Source organism: Carcharodon carcharias, chromosome 4, assembly GCF_017639515.1.
Source record: "Carcharodon carcharias isolate sCarCar2 chromosome 4, sCarCar2.pri, whole genome shotgun sequence".
In the NCBI taxonomy this organism is placed as follows: Eukaryota; Metazoa; Chordata; class Chondrichthyes; order Lamniformes; family Lamnidae; genus Carcharodon; species Carcharodon carcharias.
The window spans coordinates 59,578,499-59,600,348 of NC_054470.1; positions in this window are offsets into that span (position 1 = coordinate 59,578,499).

Below are 21,850 nucleotides of genomic sequence, written 5' to 3' on the forward strand. Positions count from 1 at the left end.
TGTTAAGACATTGCTGTACTTTTGCTCAGCAGTTGCTTCTTCCCTTAAAACCTCAATTGTTTTTTTAAAAATTGTTGTGCCAAACCTTATCTTTCTGAAATTTGATCATTGGGCCCCTGAGTGAGAAAAATACCCAAATGTGTTCCCTACCAAGTAAAAAGGTTGGACAAATATGCTTTACATCATTCCCACTAGTTGGTGGCCTATAGACAACACTGAGCAATATGATTGCACACTTTTATTCCTTAGCTCTAGCCAAATAGATTCTGTCCTCGACACATCTGGGATATCCTCCGTCTCCAGCACGGCAAAGTTCTTCTTAATCAATGCCATTACTCATCCCCCTTTTCTCCCTTTCCTATCTTTCCTGAACACCTTGTATCCAGGAATATTTAACACGCAGTTCTCCCCTTCTTTGAGCCAGGTAGATAGTCGATGCACTGGTTTTGATTTTCCAGAATTCCCTAGGGCAGAATTTTTCTCTCATTGGGCAGGTGTGCACCTGACCTGAACAAGAGTAAAGTAGTGCGTGATGACGTCAGGCAAGCGTCCTAACATCATCATGTACTCTCGCAATATTTTGCTTGGCAGGCACGCACAACAGGCAGCAGCTTGCCCATCGACAGTTAAGAAGCCTATTAAGGCCCTTAATCAATTCATTAAATCTGAGTTTTTGCTGCCCGTCCAATCATTCGGATGATGGGAGGGCGAAAAGGCCAAGCGGCCATTACATTTTGTATGAAAACTCATCCACAGGCGGGATGAGGTTTCCAACAGGAATTAAAAATAAAATAAAAATGTTTAAATCTCATTTATAACTTGTCCCTGCTCATATGAGGGGCATGTTCACCTCATTTTTTAAATCTTTATTTGTACTGTTCTAAATCTTCAGCTTCCTGAGGCAGCTCTGTGCCTTCAGGGAGCTTTCAGTGCGCGACCCGCACACATGCACTAACTTCCGCACTCGCTCTCCTCCCACCCCCACCCTGGAAGTGCTCAGCATTGCAGAGCGTGATTCACACTGGTTGGCCATTAATTGGCCAGCCAGTATGAAATTGTGGTCGGGGCCTGATTGTGGGCAGCGGTCAGTTTCGCGACCCCTCCTGGTCCTACCTGCTGCGCCCGCCGACAAGGGCAAAATTCATCCCCTGGATTCTGGAAAGGTCCAACCAGGTTGGAAAATACTCAGTGTAACTCCCCTATTCAAGAAAGGAGAGAGACAGAAAAGAGGAAACTACAGGCCATTTGCTTAACAACTGTCAAAGGGAAAATACTGGAATCTATTATTAAGGGGGTTATAGCTGGCACTTCGAAAATCTCAATACAATCAGGCAGAGTCAACAGGTTTTGTGAAAGGGAAATCTTCTTTGACTGATTTATTAAACTTCTTTGAGGAAGTAACAAGCAAGGTGGATGAAGGGGAACCTATAGATGTGGTGTGGTTCGATTTACAGAAGGCATTTGGCAAGGTGCCATATCAAAGGTTACTACACAAAAAGGAGCTTTTAGTGCAGGGGGTAACATATTAGCATGGATAGCAGATTGGTTAGCTAACAGAGAAGAGGAATATTTGGGTCATTTTCATGTTGGCCAGATGTAATGAGTAGAGTGCCTCAGGGATCGGTACTGGGGCCTCAACTATTTACATTTTATATCAATGATTTGGATGAAGGGACCGAATGTATAGTTGCTAAATTTGCTGATGACACAAAGCTAAGTAGGAAGGTAAGTCATGAAGAGGACATAAAGGGCCTGCAAAGGGATAAAGATGGCTTAAATGAGTGTGGAAAATATTGAGATGGAGTATAATATGGGAAAATATTAACTTGTCCAATTTGGTGGGAAGAATAAAAAAACGACATATTATCTAAATGGAGAGAAATTGCAGAACTCTGCAGTACAGTATGACCTGGGTGTCCTGGTACCTGAATCACAAACAGTTAGTATGAAGGCACAGCAAGTGATTAGGAAGGCAAATGGAATGTTGTCATTTATTGCAAGGGGAATGGAATATAAAAGTAGGAAAGTTTTGCTGCAGTTATACAGGACAGGTGTGACCACATTGAGAGTACTGTGTAAAGTTTATTTCAGAAAGGACATAATTGCATTAGAAACAATTCAGAGAAGGTTCACTCGACTTATTCCTGGGACGAGAGGGTTATCTTATGAGGAAAGATTGGACAGGCTGGGCCTGTATCCATTGGAGTTTAGAAGAATGAGAGGTGACCGTATTGAAACATATATAATCCTGAAGGGGCTTGACAGAGTGGATGCTGAAGGGATGTTTCCCCTTGTGGGAAAGACCAGAACTGGGGGGACACAGTTTAAGAATAAGGGGTCTCCCATTTAAGATAGAGATTAGGAGAATTTTTTTTCTGAGGGTTATGAGACTTTGGATTTCTCTTCCTCAGAGATGGGTAGAGGTGGGGTCATTGAATATTTTTAAGGCAGAGGTAGATAGATTCTTGGTTAACAAGGGAGCTGAAGGGTATTGGGGATAGGCAGAAAAGTGAAGTTGAGGCCTCAATCAGATCAGCCATGATCTTGTTGAATGGTGGGGGAGGTTCGAAGAGCTGAAAGGCCTACTCCTGCTCCTGATTGGTATATCTGTATGTATGTTCATAGGTCTCTGTTATAGCTACATGGCTATCTGCACCTCTAACTCTCCAATCTTATTTACCACACTCAGTGCATTCACATTCCTGCACATTAACACTGACTTAGACTTTATTTTTTTCTCCCTTATCTGGCTCAACCTACTAAATTACTGTTCCTTATATGGTGCTATCTATCTCTCCCACTTTGGTAATTCTCTCAGATATTACCCCCTGGTTCCCACATCCCTGCTGAGTTAGTTCAAACCCTCCCCGATTGCATTAGCAAAACACCCCTCAAAGAACTCAGGCCTGGCTCTATTTCAGTGCAACCCATCCCACTTGTTCAGGTCCTACCTCCCCAGAGCCAGTCCTAATGTCCCAGTGTCCAGCCACACATTCATCAGCTTTATCCCCCTACTTCTGCATTCACTTACGCATGGTGCTGGGAGTAATCTGGAGATTGCGACTTTTGAAATCTTACTTGCTAATTTTCTACCTAGCTCCCTAAGTTCTGACTGTAGGGCCACATTCCTCTTTCTACCTATGTCATTGGTACCGATGTGGACCACGATTGCTGGCTGTTCACCTTCCCCCATCAGGGTGCTCTGCCACCGCTCAGTGATATCCTTGACCCTGGCACCAGGGAGGCAACATGCTATCCTGGATTCATGTTTGTGGCTGCAGAATTGCCTATCTATTTACCTACCTATTGAATCACCTACCACTATTGCTCTGCTAGTCTTCCTTGTAGCCCCCTGTATAGGTGAACCAGCCGTGGTGCCATGGACTTGGCTCCAGCTGCACTCCCCAGATGAACTATCACTCCAATCAGTATTAATACTGGCTGGAGAGTGAGGTGCACTCAGGGACTCCTAAACTATCTGCCTATTCCTTTTGATTGCTTAGTAGTCACCCATTCCCTCTCTCCCTGTATACTCATAAGGTGTGGAGTGCTCACATAAACGTGTCATCCATGGACGCACCAACCTCAACCTCATGGATGCACCACAGTGACACCAGCTGCTGCTCCAGTTCTGAAATCCAGAGCTTGAGCTGCTGCAATTGAAGACACTTGGTCCGCAAATGGTTACCAGGACACAGAAAGCATCCTCGCGTTTCCACACATCATGGGATGTGCACTCTCAAGGTTGGAGCAGCCCTGCCATTCATTTCTTTTAGTTAACCGCATGACTGCTAAAAAACCTCACCAATACTAATAAACATTAGAAATATTATAAGCCTCACGAATACTGATAAAACCTACCGCCACAACACAACTTACGAGCAGTAATAAACCTTACTTCAAATTAAACATGAGATAATGTTCACCGGCTCATTACTTATCATTACTACTTAATATTTTTCATTGGTTTTAATTTGCCATTTGTTTAGAATAAGACAGCTCTCACTAAACTCTCGCAGCTTTTCTCTCTCTCTCCCTGAACTCTCGCTACTTTTCTTTCTCTCACTGAACTCTTGCTGCTGTTCTCTCTCTCACTGAACTCTTGCTGCTGTTCTCTCTCTCACTGAACTCTTGCTGCTTTTCTTGCTCTCACTGAACTCTTGCTGCTTTTCTCTCTCTCACTGAACTCTTGCTGCCTTTCTCTCTCTCACTGAACTCTTGCTGCTTTTCTCTCTCTCACTGAACTCTTGCTGCTTTTCTCTCTCTCACTGAACTCTTGCTGCTTTTCTCTCTCTCACTGAACTCTTGCTGCTTTTCTCTCTCTCACTGAACTCTCACTGCTTTTCCCTCTGTCTCACTGAACTCTCGTTGCTTTTCTCTCTCTCACTGAACTCTACCTGCATTTCTCTCTCTCTCACTGGACTCTCGCTGCCTTTCTCTCTGTCCCTGAACTCACGATGTGCTTTTCTCTCTCATTGCACTCTCCCTCCTTATCTCTTTCTCTCACTGAACTCTCGCTGCTTCTCTATCTCTCACTGAACTCTCACTGCATTTATCTCGCTCAGTGAACTTTCCCTGCTTTTCTCTCTCTTTCACAGAACTCTCGATGCGTTTCTCTCTCTCACTGCACTCTCACTGTTTTTCTTTCCCTCACAGAACTCTCGCTGCATTTCTCCCTCTCACTGAACTCTCACTGCTTTTCTCTCCATCACGGACCGCCCACTGCTTTTCTATCTCAACCTGAACTCTTGCTGCTTTTTTCTCTCTCACTGAGCTCTCGCTGCTTTTCTTTCGCTCACTGAACGCTCACTGAACTCTCACTGCTTTTCTCTCTCTCTCGCTGAACTCTTGCTGCTTTTCTGTCTCTCTCTTAATTGAACTCTCGTTGCTTTTTCCTCTCTCACTGAACTCTCACTTCTTTTTGCTCTCTCTCACTGAAGTCTCGCTGCTTTTCCTTCGCTCACTGAGCTCTCACTGTTTTTCTCTCTGTCCCTGATCTCTCGATGTGTTTATCCCTCTCACTGCACTCTCCCTCCTTATCTCTCCCTCTCACTGAACTCTTGCTGCTTTTCTCTCTCTCAATGCACTCTGGCTGCTTTTTCTCCCACTCACTGAACTCTTGCTGCTTTTCTCTACTGCTCACTGAACTCTCGCTGCTTTTTTTTCTCTCTCACTGAACTCTTGTTGCATTTGTCTCGCTCAATGAGCTCTTGCTGTGTTTCTCTCTCTCACTAATCTCTCCCTGCTTTTCTCTCTCTCCCCAAACTCTCGCTGCTTCTTTCTCTCTCACTGAACTCTCACTGCTTTTCTCTCTCTCTCACTGAACTCTTGCCACTTTTCTTTCTCTCTCTGAACTCCTGTTGCTTTGTTCTCTCTCTTAATGAACTCTCGTTGCTTTTTCCTCTCTCACTGAACTCTCGCTGCTTTTCTCTATGTCCTTGATCTCTCGATGTGTTTTTCTCTCTCTCTAACTGAACTCTAGCTGATTTTGTCTCCCCCACAGACTTTCACTGCTTTTCTCTCACTGAACTCTCACTGTGTTTCTCCCTTTCACGGATCTCTCCTTGCTTTTCTTTCGCTCCCCAAAGTCTCGGTGCTTCTCTCTCTCTCATTGAAATCTCACTGCGTTTCTCTCGCTCACTGCACTCCCCCTGCTTTTCTCTCTCTCTCTCACTGAACCCTTGCTGCTATTCTCTCTCTCACTGAACTCTCATTGCTTTTCTCTCTCCGTCGCTGCTTTCCTCGCTCTCTCACTGAACTCTTGCGACATTTCTCTCTCCCTGAACTCCGCTGCTATTAACTCTTTCACTGAACTCTTGCTGCATCTCTCTCTCTCAATGACCTCTCCCTCCTTTTCTCTCTCTCAGTGAGCTCTCGCTGCCTCTCTCTCTCTCCCCAAACTCTTGCTTCTTCTCTCTCCATCTCACTGAACTCTCGCTGCCTTTCTCTCTCTTAATGAACTCTTGCTGCTTTTCTCTCCCACTCACTCAACTCTCGATGCATTTCTCTATCTCTCACTGAAGATTCACTGCTTTTCTCTCTCACTGAACTCTCGATGCTTTTCTCTCCCTTTCACTGAACTCTCGCTACTTCTCTCTTTCTCTCACTGAACTCTCTCTGCTGCTCTCTCTAGCTAACTGAACTCTAGCTGCTTATCTGTCTCTCCCTGAACTCTTGCTGCTTTTTTCTCTCTCTCGCTGATCTTTCGCTGCTTTTCTCTCTCCCTCTCTAACATGGAACTCTCGCTATTTATTTCTCTCTGTCTCACTGAACTCTTGCTGCTTTTTGTCCCTCACTGAACTCTCGCTGCTTAACTCACTCTCTCTCACTGAACTCTCGTGGCTTTTTGTCCCTCACTGAACTCTTGCTGCTTAACTCACACTCTCTCACTGAACTCTCGCTGCTTTTTGCCCCTCACTGAACTCTCGCTGCTTAACTCACTCTCTCTGAACTCTCGCTGCTTTTCTCTCTCTGAACTCTTGCTGTTTTTCTCTCTCTTTCCTTGATGTCTAGCTACTTTTTTCTCTCTTTCACTGAACTCTCACTGCTTCTCTCTCTCACACTGAACTCTCGCTGCTTTTCTCTCTCTCTCTCACTGAACTCTCGCTGCTTTCCTCTCTCATTGAACTCTCGCTACTTTTCTCTCTCTTTCACTGACCTCTCATTACTTTTTTCTCTCTCACACTGATGTGTCGCTGCTTTCCCCTATCTTACTGAACTCTTGCTGCTTTTCTCTCTCTCACTGAACTCTCGCTACTTTTCTCTCTCTCTCACTGATCACTCGTTACTTTTTTCTCTCGCTCACTTATGTGTCGCTGCTTTCCCCTATCTTACTGAACTCTTGCAGCTTTTTTCTCTTACTGAACTCTCGCTGCTTTCCTCTCTCCCCGAGCTCTCATTGCTTTTCTCTCGTTCACAGAACTCTTGCTGCTTTTCTCTCTCTCACTGAACTTTCGCTACTTTTCTCTCTCTTTCACTGATGTGTCGCTGCTTTTCTCTGTCGCTCACTGAAATCTCACTGCTTTTCTTTCTCACTCATTGAAGTCTCACTCCTTTTCTCTCCCTCCCACTGATCTCGTTCCACTTTTAATGCATTCCTTTCCATCTAGCCTTAGGATCAACTTGGGATATTATTCTGCACCCCTGTTTGGTCTGTGGTGAAAGGAGTTTCTCCTGGAGGTGATCTGACCTTTTACCCGGAGGATCACTTATCTCCTCCACTTGGCAGAGGGTTTATCCTGACCCTGCTGAGGGATTCTGGCTGACAGACCTGGCAAGAAGCGCATCAACTTCTTCTGGTACAAAGAGATGCACTGAAAGTGAAAGTTACCATAGTTCCAGAGGACCGTAGGCTGCTCTCCTATTAGAGAGACACGACTGGTGGCGAGTTTAGCCTGAGGGTCACCACACCTCATATGAGGGGCGAGGTTGGGAATGCATGGCCTTCATGGATGACGCCAGCTGTCCAATCAACTGAGCTATGTGACTCCTAAGGAGATGCACTGAGCCTCTGCTGAGGTACGGAGTCTCCCACTTCGGGACGGCAGTCAGGTACTGGTGTGCCTTCACACCCAGATGACGACTTTCCACCTTCAGACCCTGCAGAGGTACTTGTACATCAAGGTCCCGCACAGGTAGTGTTCACTGGTGATGTATTTGTTCCACCAGGTGCATGGCCTCCATTACAGCCTGCAACTCTTGTTCGCAGACCTAAGTGGTCTCCGTCACTCTTTGAGAGAGATGCCCGTCTTTTACCAGAACTTGATCAAAGTTTGGAACATGGTTGCCTCCCGCCAGCCTCTCTCCCTTCAGGAGTAGTGGCTGCCATCAGAAAGTCTCTACTCAGGAATCTGCACCTACTCCAATTTGGATTCACATGGCTAGAGGAAGAGAGGGCTTAGGCTGCTGGGGTGACCAGAGTCAGGGATGTGCTGAATGGCAGAGGAGCAGGTTGGATGATGCCAATAGAACTTGGGCGTTGTGCATCAGTGGAGATCAAGCTCGCTGCCAAATCTATTAAAACTGTAGTGCTCGTCCCCAACAGCGCGTATGGTGTTGAGGCAGCTCAAGTGTGTGGAGCACTCTGTCCGAACTGACCCCTATTCGGATGGAATTTCTCATTGGCCCCAGGTCCTGAAACCTCCCTCAGGATCCTCAGCCCCATAACTTGAGCTGCCTCACGGAAATCCCCTTCGTGCCATTCCACTCTGCATAGAGGGGTTTCCTGTATGTGCTGATGCGGCACACCTTCCTCTTCCTCATCCTTGTTGACCAGTCCAAACACACTATGATTCTCCAGCCTACCATCCGGAGGAGGTGGGAGCCCCCAGTGGAGGACCCTGTACATGGGAGTCCTCCCCTTTTCTATCAGAGATTTGGTTTGGAGGGTGTTAGCATGCAGCAGGCCTGTGCAACCGTAGATTACGTCAATTCACAAACTCCCAGGCCGCTTCTAATTTCTGTGGCCTTGAGCAGTCTATGTTTCATGTATTCACTGGATGTATGAAGTTTTATTATTTGTGGGGGGCTGCTCCTCAGATTTTGTTTGCAATTCAACCCCATGCTGCTGATCTTTGGCCACCCATTGCAGAATAAGGCAGACAGATCGGAAGACCTCCTGGCTAGCCTGCTCCTGGGCCTAGCCAAGGTGGCCATTAACAAGCCCAATACATTAGGCGGTTGAGGGGGTCATTAGATCCAATTGCCTGCCTCTCTTTCATGATCACAACCATGCCCAGTTATCCATGGAGAGGGAGCACACAGTGTCCATTGTTACACTTGGGGCCTTCTGTGACCAGTGGGCACCTGAGGGGCTGGGGTACATCGTCAGCCCCAAAAATGTTTGATAAGTTTCCTTTAAAGTTTTGTTTTTATGTTACAGGGCTCCAAGGGGGCTGTCAACTAGTTAATTAGTTTGTTATTTGTTGCCAAAAGAGTATAATGAGACACTTATTGACACTGTCTGTGGGTTGTAGAGTTAGGAGCTATAAATTTGTCATGTCTCACTTTGTGAATGAAACTCAAATTGAATAAAGATTGGCTGCTCTCCTCCTTCACCAACTGGCCATAAGAAGTTTAACACTTTTCCCTCCCTCTGGGCACTAGATGTCATGGGTTGGAAGGTGCTGTTGAAGGAGGCTTGGTGAGTTGCTGCAGTAGATCCTACAGGCGGTGCACCCTGTTGACACTGTGTGCTGCTGGTGGAGGGAGTGAATGCTCTGCCATGCTAAAGTAAGCACATGGCACAATTGTGACTTTGGCATCCCAAATGGTAGACAGATTAGGTGAGGATACCAGCCTGAATGGCAAAACCGATAACCCAGATTGTCTGCTATCTTCCCTTCTATCCTTTTCATGGTGTTTACATTATACACCCTTGACCAGCAATCCTACTCCTCTGTTAAATAGGTCCCTCTTTGTAAAACTCTGATTCATAAATTCTTCTGTTATTACCTCTTGCTCACAGCCATATTCCAGTGTTACACATAGGTCACCAGATAAATGCACTGATAATTCCACTACTTTCTTTTAAATGATCCAAGGATGAGTATTAAAGCCAATCAGATCTTATTTTTTAATGTTTCCTTATCCTAAAGGTTGCCAGCAGGTTACAACATTTATGGTGCTACCATGTTATTATGGGTTTTAAACATGTCCACACATCCTTCTTTATTGCTTTTGTTTGCACCTTTTGCAGAGTTTCACAGCCAGTTACACAACAATTTATGCGAATCAAACTGCATTGGGCGTGGGGAATGAAGTCACTGACAAGAGTAGTGCATCAAGCTCTGACAAGAAATGGAAAAACATTTCAAAGAAGTGATTTCAAACCACTTTTCACACTGATTATGGACTGGTGCAAAGTTATCTACAAAAAAAAACCCTAAATAAACAAAATTGGAAAATACTGCAAACGCTTTGTCAGCATTTGTGGAGAGAACCGAGTTAAGATTTCAGCAATGGACCCACAACGGAACTGGTTCAATGAAGGGTCCACACTTGGTACATTAACTCCTATGCTCTTGCCACAGTTACTGACTGTCCTATTAAATATTTTGAGCATTTTCTGTTTCAGTTCTTTGCTTTTTATTAAGCTTTGAATGTGAAAACGTTCCAGGCAGGAAACCGCACCTCACATTAAAGGGCATATTTTTATCTTTAATACTTCCAGGGATTAACTGCACATTCTGGGAGCAAATATTGGAAACCAGGGCAAGCATCAGTCATGATATCTGCCTGTAAAAGAATGGAAAGAAAATATTGGGTGATGTGCAGACAGCTTCCCGATAGGCACCCCAGTAAACCTGGAAAGACTAGGGGCTGCATTTTGTGTATTCTTGCCACATGTGTTTCCAGCAGGGGGGCAAATAAAATAGGGGGAGTGTTCACTCGACCACCTTCCCACCAACCCCCGAGCTCACCCCCATAATACAGGGGGCAGTGGTGGGCTGGTGCCGAAATCAGCAGCCCACCAACCATATTTAAATAAGTAATCAAGGGTCAATTAGGCTTGTTACCAAGTCAATTGACACTGATAATATGCTGCCCATGCCAAAGAACATTTGGTGTGGGCAGCCAAGTTGGAGCAGGTAGCCTGATTTTTTTAAATGGAATCTTCAAAGGACGGTTCAATCTTCAATCTTTGCGGGTGTCCTTTGCAGATTGGGGGTTGCCCCATTAAGATCAAACCCTTCCCTTTCTTCCTAATCTACCCCCCACCCCCCCCCCCCCCCCCCCCCACCCCCAGCCTTCAACCCCCTCCCCCAGCCCCCTCCATGACCAAGAGCCCTTACATATTGGATTCGGGGAGCCATCGGCCTTCGTCGCCTTCTTCTTGCAGTCTTGGCAGTGGCCACTAATGCACACTTGGCATTGCAGGGATTGATGGAGCCACCGGCCAATCAGATTGGCTGACAGCTCCAAGGCCAGGACTTCCTCCCCATTGAGGGGCCAAACTCCCACTTGCCCTTGTTAAGCCCGCCCACAGTGCATTATGGTTGTGGAGCAGATTGGCTGGATGTCAACTTTACTTCCAGGAGTGTGAGTCATCTGACCTCCCCACCCCCCAACCACCCCCCCCCCCCATCCCGTATTATTCAGCCCTTGCATTATACAGCACCTTTCATGAAATTTGGCTGTAAAGCACTTTGGGATTCTCCATGAAGAACTTTGGAAGTAGTTGTTTGGTAGCACAGAACTTGAGTATCACTGAAAAAAGACATATGCCAAAGCTTTTCATCTTGCACTCATCATGACATTCACAAGAATAACAAATGTAAAGGGAACAACAATTTATACTTCATGAGAAGAGAGTACTGACTGGTTGGCAAATGAACTCTGGCTGGTGGAGGCTTTGCCATGGAGAATGCACCAGTTAACTGCCTAGCTTTGTTCAAATTCAAACCAGGTACATTGACTCTGACTGGTCAAGGCATTGCCCTGGGGAATGAACCAGAGGATGGCTCTTGCCTATTTTGTTCATTTGAAACAGGTGCAATGTGAGTACATGTTCTTCCTGACTGCAAATCTGACAATCAATTTGTGAACAGCACGCCTCCATGAACAGGAGTGTGACAATGACCAGATAATCTGTTTTAGTGATAAACATTGGCTATGACAGAGGGAGAACTACCTTAAGACAGAGGGATTATTGTTGACCAGAAACTGAACTGTACCAGCCATATAAATACTTTGGCTACAAGAGCAGATCAGAGGCTAGGACTCTTGCGGTGAGTAACTCAGCTCCTGACTCCCCAAAGTCTGTCCACCATCTACAAGGCACAAGTCAGGAGTGTGATGGAAAACTCTCCACTTGCCTGGATAAGTGCGGCTCTAACAACACTCAAGAAGCTTGACACCATCCAAGACAAAGCAGACTGTTTGATTGGCACATCATCCAGCATCTTAAATGTTCACTCCCTCCGCAACCAACACACAGTGGCAGCAGTGTGTACCATCTACAAGATGCGCTGCAGCAACTTACTAAGGCTCCTTCAATAGTACCTCCCAAACCTGCGACCTCTACCACCTAGAAGGACAGGGGTAGCAGGTGCATGGGAACATCCCTACCTACAAGTTCCTCATCCAAGCCACTCACCATCCTAACTTGGAACTATATCGTCATTCCTTCGCTGTAATTTGGTCAAAATCCTGGAACTCCCTCCCTAACAGTACTGTGAGTACACCTACACCACATGGACTACAACGGGTTCAAGAAGGCTGCTCATGGGCAATTAGGGATGGGCAATAAATGCTGCCCTAGCCAGCAATACCCATACCCTCCTCAAATAATTTTTTAAAATGCAAAGAAAAGGAAACAAAATAGGGCGACAGAGATTGCAGTCTGAAACTGTTGAACTCAGTGTTGAGTCTGGAAGACTCAAGTGAAAGTGCCTAATCAAAAGATGAGGTGCTATTCCTCAAGTCTATGTTGAGTTTCACAGGAACATGCAGCAGGCCAAGGACAGAGATGTCAGTTTGAGAACAAGATGGAGAACTAAAATGACAGGCAATCTGACGCTTGGGGTCCGGCTTGCAGACTGAACTGAGGTGTTCTGCAAAGCGGTCACCGAATTGATCTTCACTGTTTTGAGGAGACCATATTGTGAGCAGCGAATACTGTAGACTAAATTCAAAGTAGCACACATAAATTGTTGCTTCACCTGGAAGAAGTGTTTAGAGCCTTGGACAGTGAGGAGAGAGAAGGTAAAAGGGCAAGTGTTACATCAATGGCGCCTGTATGGAAAGGTGCCATAGGAAGGGATTGGAGGTGAGTGAGGAAACTCTGGATTTTGCAGGGTGCCATATTCAGCACCCACAACCAAAATGTTGGTTGGGAGCCAGCCACCAAAAAGCCAGCTGTGTACAGCCGTTTTACATTAAGAGGGGTGTTAATTGGCTAAGGGCAAGACTTCCACTCCCATCCAGGAAGGAAGTCCTGCCTTAGAGAGCTGACAGCCAATCAGATTGGCCAGCAGCTCTGTAATCCCAGGAGCACCAGATTCAAGCACTTGCCACTCCTGGGACTACAGCCAGTCCCCGATGGAGGCTGGACTTCAGCTAAGTCCACAATATTGGCAGGGCCTGGCTGGCAGACCCCAGCAAGGGGTTAAGGGGTAGGGGAGTCAGGTTTGAGAGAATGGGGAGGAGGGTTAAAGGTGGGGAGTATGCCTTTGTTGGGCAAAGGGGACTCTCAAAGGAGCTCACCCCCTTGCCTGACACTAGCTCACTCAGTAAAAACTGCTGGACTACCTGCTTAGTGTGAGCCTCCCTTTGCCATGTAAAGTAGAGGCGGAGTGGGATGAGGCATTTAAGTGGCCTTAATTGGCCCCCACCGCAACACCCCCCTTTAAAATGGGAGACAGATCGGGGCAGGCAGGAATGCAGTTTGCAAGCCTTGCATTTCATTTTACGAGCACCCCCCTCCTTTAAGCACATTGGCAGGGGATGTGGCTTTAAAATCCAGCCCTACATCGCCATTTCTCCACTATCACTGGGTCAAAGTCCTGGAACTCCCTTCATAACAGGGTATAACCATTCCAGATGGATTGCAGTTTTTCAAGAATGTGGTTCACCACCACCTTCTTTGGGGCAATTAGGGATGGCCTAGCCAGCAACTTTCACATTCCATGAATGAATTAAAGGATTCAGCTTGGTTCTCACTGTTATATACCAATCCTACGTCTGTCATTCCCACCCCCTTTTCTGCTTCAGTCAACTCTCTGGGCAAGAATTTCAGCCACCACAGGGGCCAGGAACGGAGGTTGATGGGAGCTAAAAATAGGCTGGCTGGCCAGCATGCCAATTCCCCAGCTGCATCCTGCCTCTGGGCCACTTTTGCGGCAGGTAGCCATCTCAGGTCACCAAGGGCCACTTTAAGTCAAATTAAAGCAGGACGACTGGGATTTTTCAGTTGACCTGCAGGTTCCCATAGGCAGTGAGGGTCAATTTATGTGCCTGGAGATGTCCTTTCGGTGACAGACCAAATAACTTATGTCCTTGACTCCTCCGGGGCATTGTCTCTTTCCAGCACTGTAATATTATCCACCCTGCCTCCCTTCCTCTCCCCTATCTTTGCTGAACACTTTATATCTAGGAATATTTAGTACCCAGCCCTGCCCATTTTTGAGCCAGATTTCCATTATCAGCCCAACATCAAATTCCCATATGGCTATTTGCCCCTGCAGCTCACCAACCTTATTACCATGTATATGCACTCTGAACCTAAGATAGGGCATTTCCTCTTGGTCTGATATAAGATTATATTGGGTAAATAGCACAGAGTCTGGTCATTTGGCACAGCCAGTCAATGCAGGCAGCAATGCTCCACTCAAGCCTCCTCATCTTTTGTCATCTAAGCCTACCATCGTAACCCTCTATCTCCCATCTCCCTCAAATGCTTTTCTAGCTTCCCCTTAGATGCATAAATGCTGTAATATTTGCTTTAATCAATCCCTGTGTTAGCAAGTTCCACATGTCCCGCCTCCAGTAGCCTACATAAGGAAGGTTTCCTGCAGCTATTCTGGCCTCTGCCAGGATCCCTTTAGATGGAGAGCCTTCATTCATACAATGCAGGTCATCATCACACTTGGACTCTGTAATTGGTCGGGAAACTCGGAAGTGCATGCAAACACCTTGGCTGAGTTAAAGAGCCAGGGCAAAACCCACTGCCAGAACAAAACTTCTGCTATCAGCCACTCCACTGCTTGTGAGTCTGTCAATATAAAATTCAGCCTTATTGTTTCTGTAAATACCCCTCAATGTATAACTGGAAGGCAACATCTACCAGCTATTTGCTGAGTGTCGCTTTGCTCTGAAGAAGGGTCATATGGACTCAAAATGTTAACTTTGTTTTTCTCTCTCCACAGATGCTGTCAGACCTGCTGAGTTTTTCCAGCATTTTCTGTTCCTGTTTCTTCCCAATACAATTGGGATGAGATGTTCTCTCAATTACCAGAACAAGCTAATAAATTACTTCCCATTTCCAGTCTTTGGGGAAAGCTATTGGTATTACCATATTAATCATCTTTCACCCAGCTGTATTTCCTCACTTGCGTGTTTTTGCTTTAAATGCAACAGTTAAAGGTAACTTTTCTTCAAACCCTCTTGGTGAAAAAGATGTCAAAAGATCCTGAAACATGACGTGTTTGTTGCAGTGTATGTGGGTAAGTGAACGAGTAATTGAGTAAATAAATGGAAGAATAACAAGAAAATGATGAGACAACTCTTTTTTTGGTGAAACCTCCAGCTTGCCCACTATCTCTACATACTTAAATACAACCAGTTATAATGTAGACTGCTCACATGGGCCTAAAATTAGGAGCTCCCTCTGCCTGGAAAGTATTTCCACATTTGTACGTGGTTTTAACAAACAATCTGAAATGTAGTGCTACACTGTAAGAAGGTTGGAGAGCACATTGACATGTGAAAACCAAATGGCCACCCTATGTTGCACTTTGCTTGTAACTAACTGGGCGTACATCATGCAGGTGATGTATGTGTTCAACGTTGTTTGTGAAAACATCATTTCAAATGGTCAAATTATGAGGGTTGCAGTTTTAAAGTGACAGTGATAGCATATGTTTTGATGCAGTGAAGGAAGGCATGCAAAGCGTTAAAAAAAACTCTTTTCTGAGGACTGAAACTGCAGCTTCAGTCACGGAGTAATAGAGTTAAAAAGAAACTATCAGTGTCCTAGAAATTTTGTCCATCTACTTGATATGGTGAAATACTGGCTAGCATTACCTTGGTAAACTTCCTCAGACTAGTATCTTATATTTGTCATCTGATTCCAGTTTCTCTGGCCATTGAAATTTGCTCTAACCAGCACGCTAAACATCATGCACCTTTGTTTGCTGAGCAAAGTACAACAGAATAGTAAAGAGGACCACACTTTTTCATGACACATCATCTACAGAAAACTCAGATTTGCATTAGAAAAGGGGAATGACCTGTCATTTCTTCCTTAACTGTTTGGCAAATATCAATCACCTCTTTAAATAACAGCTGCAGTCTTCATGAGATGTTACAATGGACTTTTTCTTTAAGCCCACACCCTCCTCCTCCCACCCCCCCGCCCCACCCCCCCAACCCTATGTCATTGAGCTACCAGCAATTACCTTGCTCTGAACATTTAACAGGCTGTCTCTTGAGCAAATTTCAGGGTACTTCCAGCAAGCTATCGGTTCACCACTCCAAAGCCTCTCTGCTTCAACACCCCAAGTGGAAAATTCTTTTAAGATCCTTATGAGCCTGATGTGTGTGAAATGTGCACAGTTGCACAAGTAACTAGATCCTGGAAAGTCCCTGTCTCAATGCTAATAGAGAGCCATGTGTTGGAAAGCCCCCTCTGGAATGCCCATAAACTAGATTGTGTACATGTAGCTCTGGAAAATCCCTCAAGCCAGACAATGTTTTGTATAGGGGGTGAAGATAAAAAGAACAGTGAGAGAACAGAAGGAGCCAGAGTGCATCATTTGCCACAACGGTCCAGGGGAAAAAGAAAAAGGTGGTCAGGGCCCACGCCCGAAACTCGTGTTAGGGTTTTTGCATGTACAAATAACGCAAATTTGCTCAGATTACAAAACATTGAGAGCTGTAACACATGTTCTCCCTTCTCTTCCTAGAGGTGTACCAGAGAAAGCACAGTCAAGTCCCAGTGGCTCACAAGCGTTCAGCACATCACAGCACCCTGCATCACCCAGTCCTTCTGGTACCACACGGGTACATTCACCCAAGGAAGGAGAGATAGAGAATTACAGGCAGGTGATACACAGAGCCTGAGTGAGAAGAAGCAGTGGAGGAGAGGTAGCTCCGTGCCATTCTTGATCCTTTTTCTTTGCACAATCTTAGAAAATCAACTCCAGCCTGCAGAGAAGAAATCCTAGATAGAAGACGGCAGATAAGTCCTGGCTGAATTTGTGTGAATCATTTGGCAACACTGTAGGTGATTCATCATTTGTGAAACAGCCTTATCCTGAATAAACAATTGTTTTGGCCAAATACTCTGGTCGTTAATTGGGTGGTACGCATTTGTATGTGATGTCATGGGGGAAAGAGCCTGTAAAGGCAGAAATCATTAAAGCACTGCTGTGTACAAAACACATATTGTATAAAATTCTAGTAGGGTCTTTTCACCCTGGACAGCAATCTGATACTACCTGAACGCACTTTATATAAAATACACTGAAGGAAAGCCTCACCTGCTATAAAAATAAAACTTGGAAAATATCAGAAATTAAGGTAATGAGGAAATAGTATTCAATTTATTTCTTAATTACTTCAGTGTAGTATTTAAAAATTACATTAGCAGTTTGTGATATTCCTATACTTGGAGTGATTCTGGTTTTCTAGATAAGAAACAGTGAAACGGACACTTGAAAGTTGTCTTAATAACCAGTGCACCACCTAGAGGTTGAGCTCTAGTTGCGGTTACTGAACAAATTAGAGACAAGGATAATCTGAGCATAGGGATTACTGCCTGCAATATTAACACAAAACTGCTTAATAAATTTGTACGACATTCTTCCTTCAACTATTTTGTGAAGCATAAATCAGTGTCTTATAAATGGGCTAATTCAGCTCTAAGGGCTGTTCCCAGGGATTCACATCAAGACAAACATCAACTGCTGCTGGAGGACCATCAACTTGGTGAAAGATGCTCTTTGATCTGCCCAGAACTTTCTGCTCTACCAGTGCAAAGAGCTATCGGTGACAGACTGCTGCAGACTGGCACATTTCAAGGCCCAGGCCCATGTACTGAGGGATGCACTAAAGTTTGGGGCAGCCTCTGCAAACACTCAATGGGGAAAAGCCAGTCTAAGGCCCTCCTGCCATAAGATACCAAGGGATTGGAAACTCTGTAAAACCTGTCAGGCTTTATGGTTGACATGGAATGTATATTGTAAATATAATCTGTAATTATATTGCAGTGAGGCACCTCAGGGTGCCACATACCATACTGGAAGAAACTGATCCATGTTGCATTTTATGTAATGTCAAATCTAAACAGTTATGTATTGAATTTTTTAAAAATTATGAATAAAGTATATTTTTGAAAAAAGAGACAGGAGAAAACTGAGACCTTCCAATTCTGTATGGTTTAGTGGAACATTAAGCATTACATGTTGAATTGCTGAAGTCACTTATTTATTTTAATATTTTACTTTATGAATACACAACAAAATTTAACAACAACTTGGGGAGCTGAGAGAATAAATATTCACTGGAAAACCTTTTGTGGATTAAATTGTCATCTATCCCTGATATGTCAGTAGTGGCTCAGTGGTAGCATTCCTGCCTTTGAATCAGAAGCTGTTGAGTTCATAGTCCCTGTTCAGAGGTTTAAGTACAACAATCTAGGCAGTACTGGAAGTGCCAACTTTTGAAAGCGACACTAAACTGAGGTCACAGCTGTCCTCTCAGATGGATGTAAAAGGTCCCATGGGGCTATTTGAAGAAGATCAGGGAGTTATCCTACATGTTCTAGTCAATATTGTTTCCCAATCAACTCAACTAAAATAGATTGGACGTAAAGTGCATTCGTCCTGATTTTTGGGCGTGGGAGCCACAATATGGTATGTGCCACCTCCCATTGAAAATGAGATGGTACAACACAAAATTCATCTACTCAGCTCATTTCCATGGTTGTAGCATGGCCATGAGTGGCTCTCATTAGCCCCCAACTCCATTTCTGTGTTGATCTCCTCTGTAAACTCCAGGAGGCCAAATAGCATTGTGAAGAAACTATGTGCTCTAGACAGCCTTCCCTTCTTAAAGGTGCAGTTCTTGTTGAACTGCATGTTATAGATGCATTTATGGAGAAACTGGACAAACATGCAAGGGAGAAAGGAATAGAGGGTTACAATGAGAGATTTAGATGAGGAAAGATGGGAGGAGGCTCAAGTGGAGCATAAATGCCAGCATGTTGGCCTGAACAGTATGTTTCTGTGCCCTATATCCTATGTAATCTTATGTATAAAAGGTTTTTTTTTAAATCATTTGGGGACAAAGTAGGGCACCTCAGGGAAAGGAGAGAACTCCCTGGTTTAGTGCTACTGCCCTGGATGCACTGTGTCAGAGGTCAAGTCCAGGAAGGGAGCCTTGTTTCTGTTGAGTGGGGCAGGAAGCCCTCAAGAATAAACCTCCGAAGTGAATGGAAGGGTGGTCAATGTCCAGAGCATGCCTCCATGAATCTAGCAACAGTTCCACAGAAACCTAAATGACCTCACTCAGGTGATCAAGGTGAGTGAATCACGGGCAAATCGCATCACGGACCGAGCACAGCACCCACCCTGCTCAATGGACCATACCCTTACCATTCACCAATCAGCTCACCCTGGCACTCAGGACTCACACTTAACACCTTTCTACTTAAACCTCATCCACACACACCTACCTCCAATGCTGCCAGCTGCACACACACTCCTCACTGTTTTCACCAGCTATTCAATTTTGGCAGCTACGTCAGCCAAACACACTGACACAGTCACTGACACTCTGCCCTCTCATTGCAGGAGGAGGTCAGATGACCAACGGAGGATCACCTTGAATCCATCCCCTCAGCGGCCTCGAGCTGATGGTCCTGTGGATCAAGGGCACCAGTGCCAGTGGCACCCGGCATGCATTGGCCATCCTGAATGATAGTAAACATAGAAACATATAAAACAGGAGCAGGAGTAGCTCATTTGGCCCTTCGAGCCTGCTCCGCCATTCAATATGATCATGGCTGATCCTCTATCTCAACACCAAATCCCTTCTGCCTTATGCATCCTTTCCATTCACTCCTCATTCTCACTGAAAATTGCAATGAAATGGTAACAGTTGATGGAGTGTGTGTGGACCTTCTCCCATCCTCCCGCACCCCCATCCCTCTTGCTTTACCCCTTATACTTTTCTGCTTTTGGATAGTCAAGAGCTGCTAGCTGCTCCCTCCCTGCAGTCTCAGGCAGCAGTGTAAGAGGAGGAAGGGAGTTCTGAGGAAAAAGCAACAATACTCCACATAACACAGGCACTAGCCCAGATACTGGCAATTCGAGGCTAGTTTAGAGTTGGGATCTGCATGTGGTGCATGAAGGCCAGCAAGATGACCCTCTGTCTCAATGCTGTATTCCTGCGCTTTCCCCATACCCCTTGATGCCTTTAGAGTCCAGAAATCTACCTATTTCCTTCTTAAATATATTCAGTGACTTGGCCTCCATAGCCTTCTGTGGTAGAGAACTCCACAGGTTCACCACCTGTGGAGAATGAAGAAGTTTCTCCTCATCTCAGTTCTAAATGGTCAACCCCGTATCCTGAGACTTTGACCCCTTGTTCTAGACCCCTGCCCCCTACAGCCAGAGGAAACATCATCTCTGCATCCAGTCTGTCCATCTCTGTTGGGATTTTATACGTTTCAATGAGATCCCCTCTCATTCTTCTAAACTCCAGTGAATACAGGCCTAGTCGGCCAAATCTCTCCTCATACGACAATTCTGCCATCCCAGGAATCAGTCTGGTGAACTTTCACCACAGTCCCCCTATGGCAAGTATATCCTTTCCTAGGTAAGGAGACCAAAACTGTACACAATACTCTAGGTGTGGTCTCACCAAGGCCCTGTACAGCTGCAGTAAGACATCTTTGCTTCTGTACTCAAGTTCTCTCACAATGAAGGCCAACATACCACGTGCTTTCTTAACTGCTTGTTGCACCTGCATGCTTGCTTTCGGTGATTGGTGTACAAGGACAAACAGATTCCTTTATATATCAACATTCCCCAATCTATCACCATTTAAATAATATTCTGCCAATACATTTTTCCTACCTAAGTGGATAACTTCACACTTATCCACATTACACTGCATCTGCCATGTATTTTCCCACTCACTCAACCTGTCCATATCACCTTGAACCCTCTTAAGACCCTCCTCGTCGCTTACACTCCCACCAAGTTTTGTGTCATCAGCAAACTTGGAAATATTACATTTGGTTCCCTCATCCAAATAATTGATATATATTGTGAATAGCTGAGGCTCAAGCACTGATCCCTGCAGTAGCTCACTAGTCACCGCCTGCCACTCTGAAATAGACCCATTTATCCCTACTCCTTGTTTCCTGTCTGCTAACCGATTCTCTGTCTATGCCAATATATTACCCCCAATCCCATGTGCTTTAATGTTACACACAATTCTCTTATGTGGGACTTTATCAAAAGCTTTCTGAAAATCCAAATACACCACATCCACTGGTTCTCCCTTATCTATTCTGCTAGTTATGTCCTCAAAGAACTCCACTAGGTTTATCAAAAATGATTTCCCTTTCATAAATCTATGTTGACTTTTTCTATTGATATTTCCTAAGCGTCTTGTTATTACATCCTTTATTATAGACTCTAGCATCCCTACTACTGATGTTAGGCTAACCAGTCTGTAATTCTCTCCCTGTTTTCTCTCTCCCTCCTTTTTTATGTAGTGGGGTTACATTTGCCACCCTCCTGAATCTATAGAATTTTGTAATGCATCCACTATTTCCATGGCCACCTCCTTTAGTATCCTAGGATGTAGATTATCGGGCCCTGGGGATTTATTGGCTTTCAGTTCCATTAATTTCTCCAGTACTATTGTTTTATTAATACTAATTTCCTCCAATTTTTCCTTCTCTTTAGACCCTTGGTTCCCCAGCATTTCTGGGAAGTTATTTGTGTCTTCCTCTGTGAAGACAGAACTAAAGCTGTTTAATTGCTCTGCCATTTCCTTGTTTTCTATTATAAATTGTCCCATTTCAGACGTTAAGAGACCTACATTTGTTTCAATTTTTCTTTTTACATACTTATAAAAGCTTTTATGTTCCTTGCAAGTTTACTCTCATACTCTA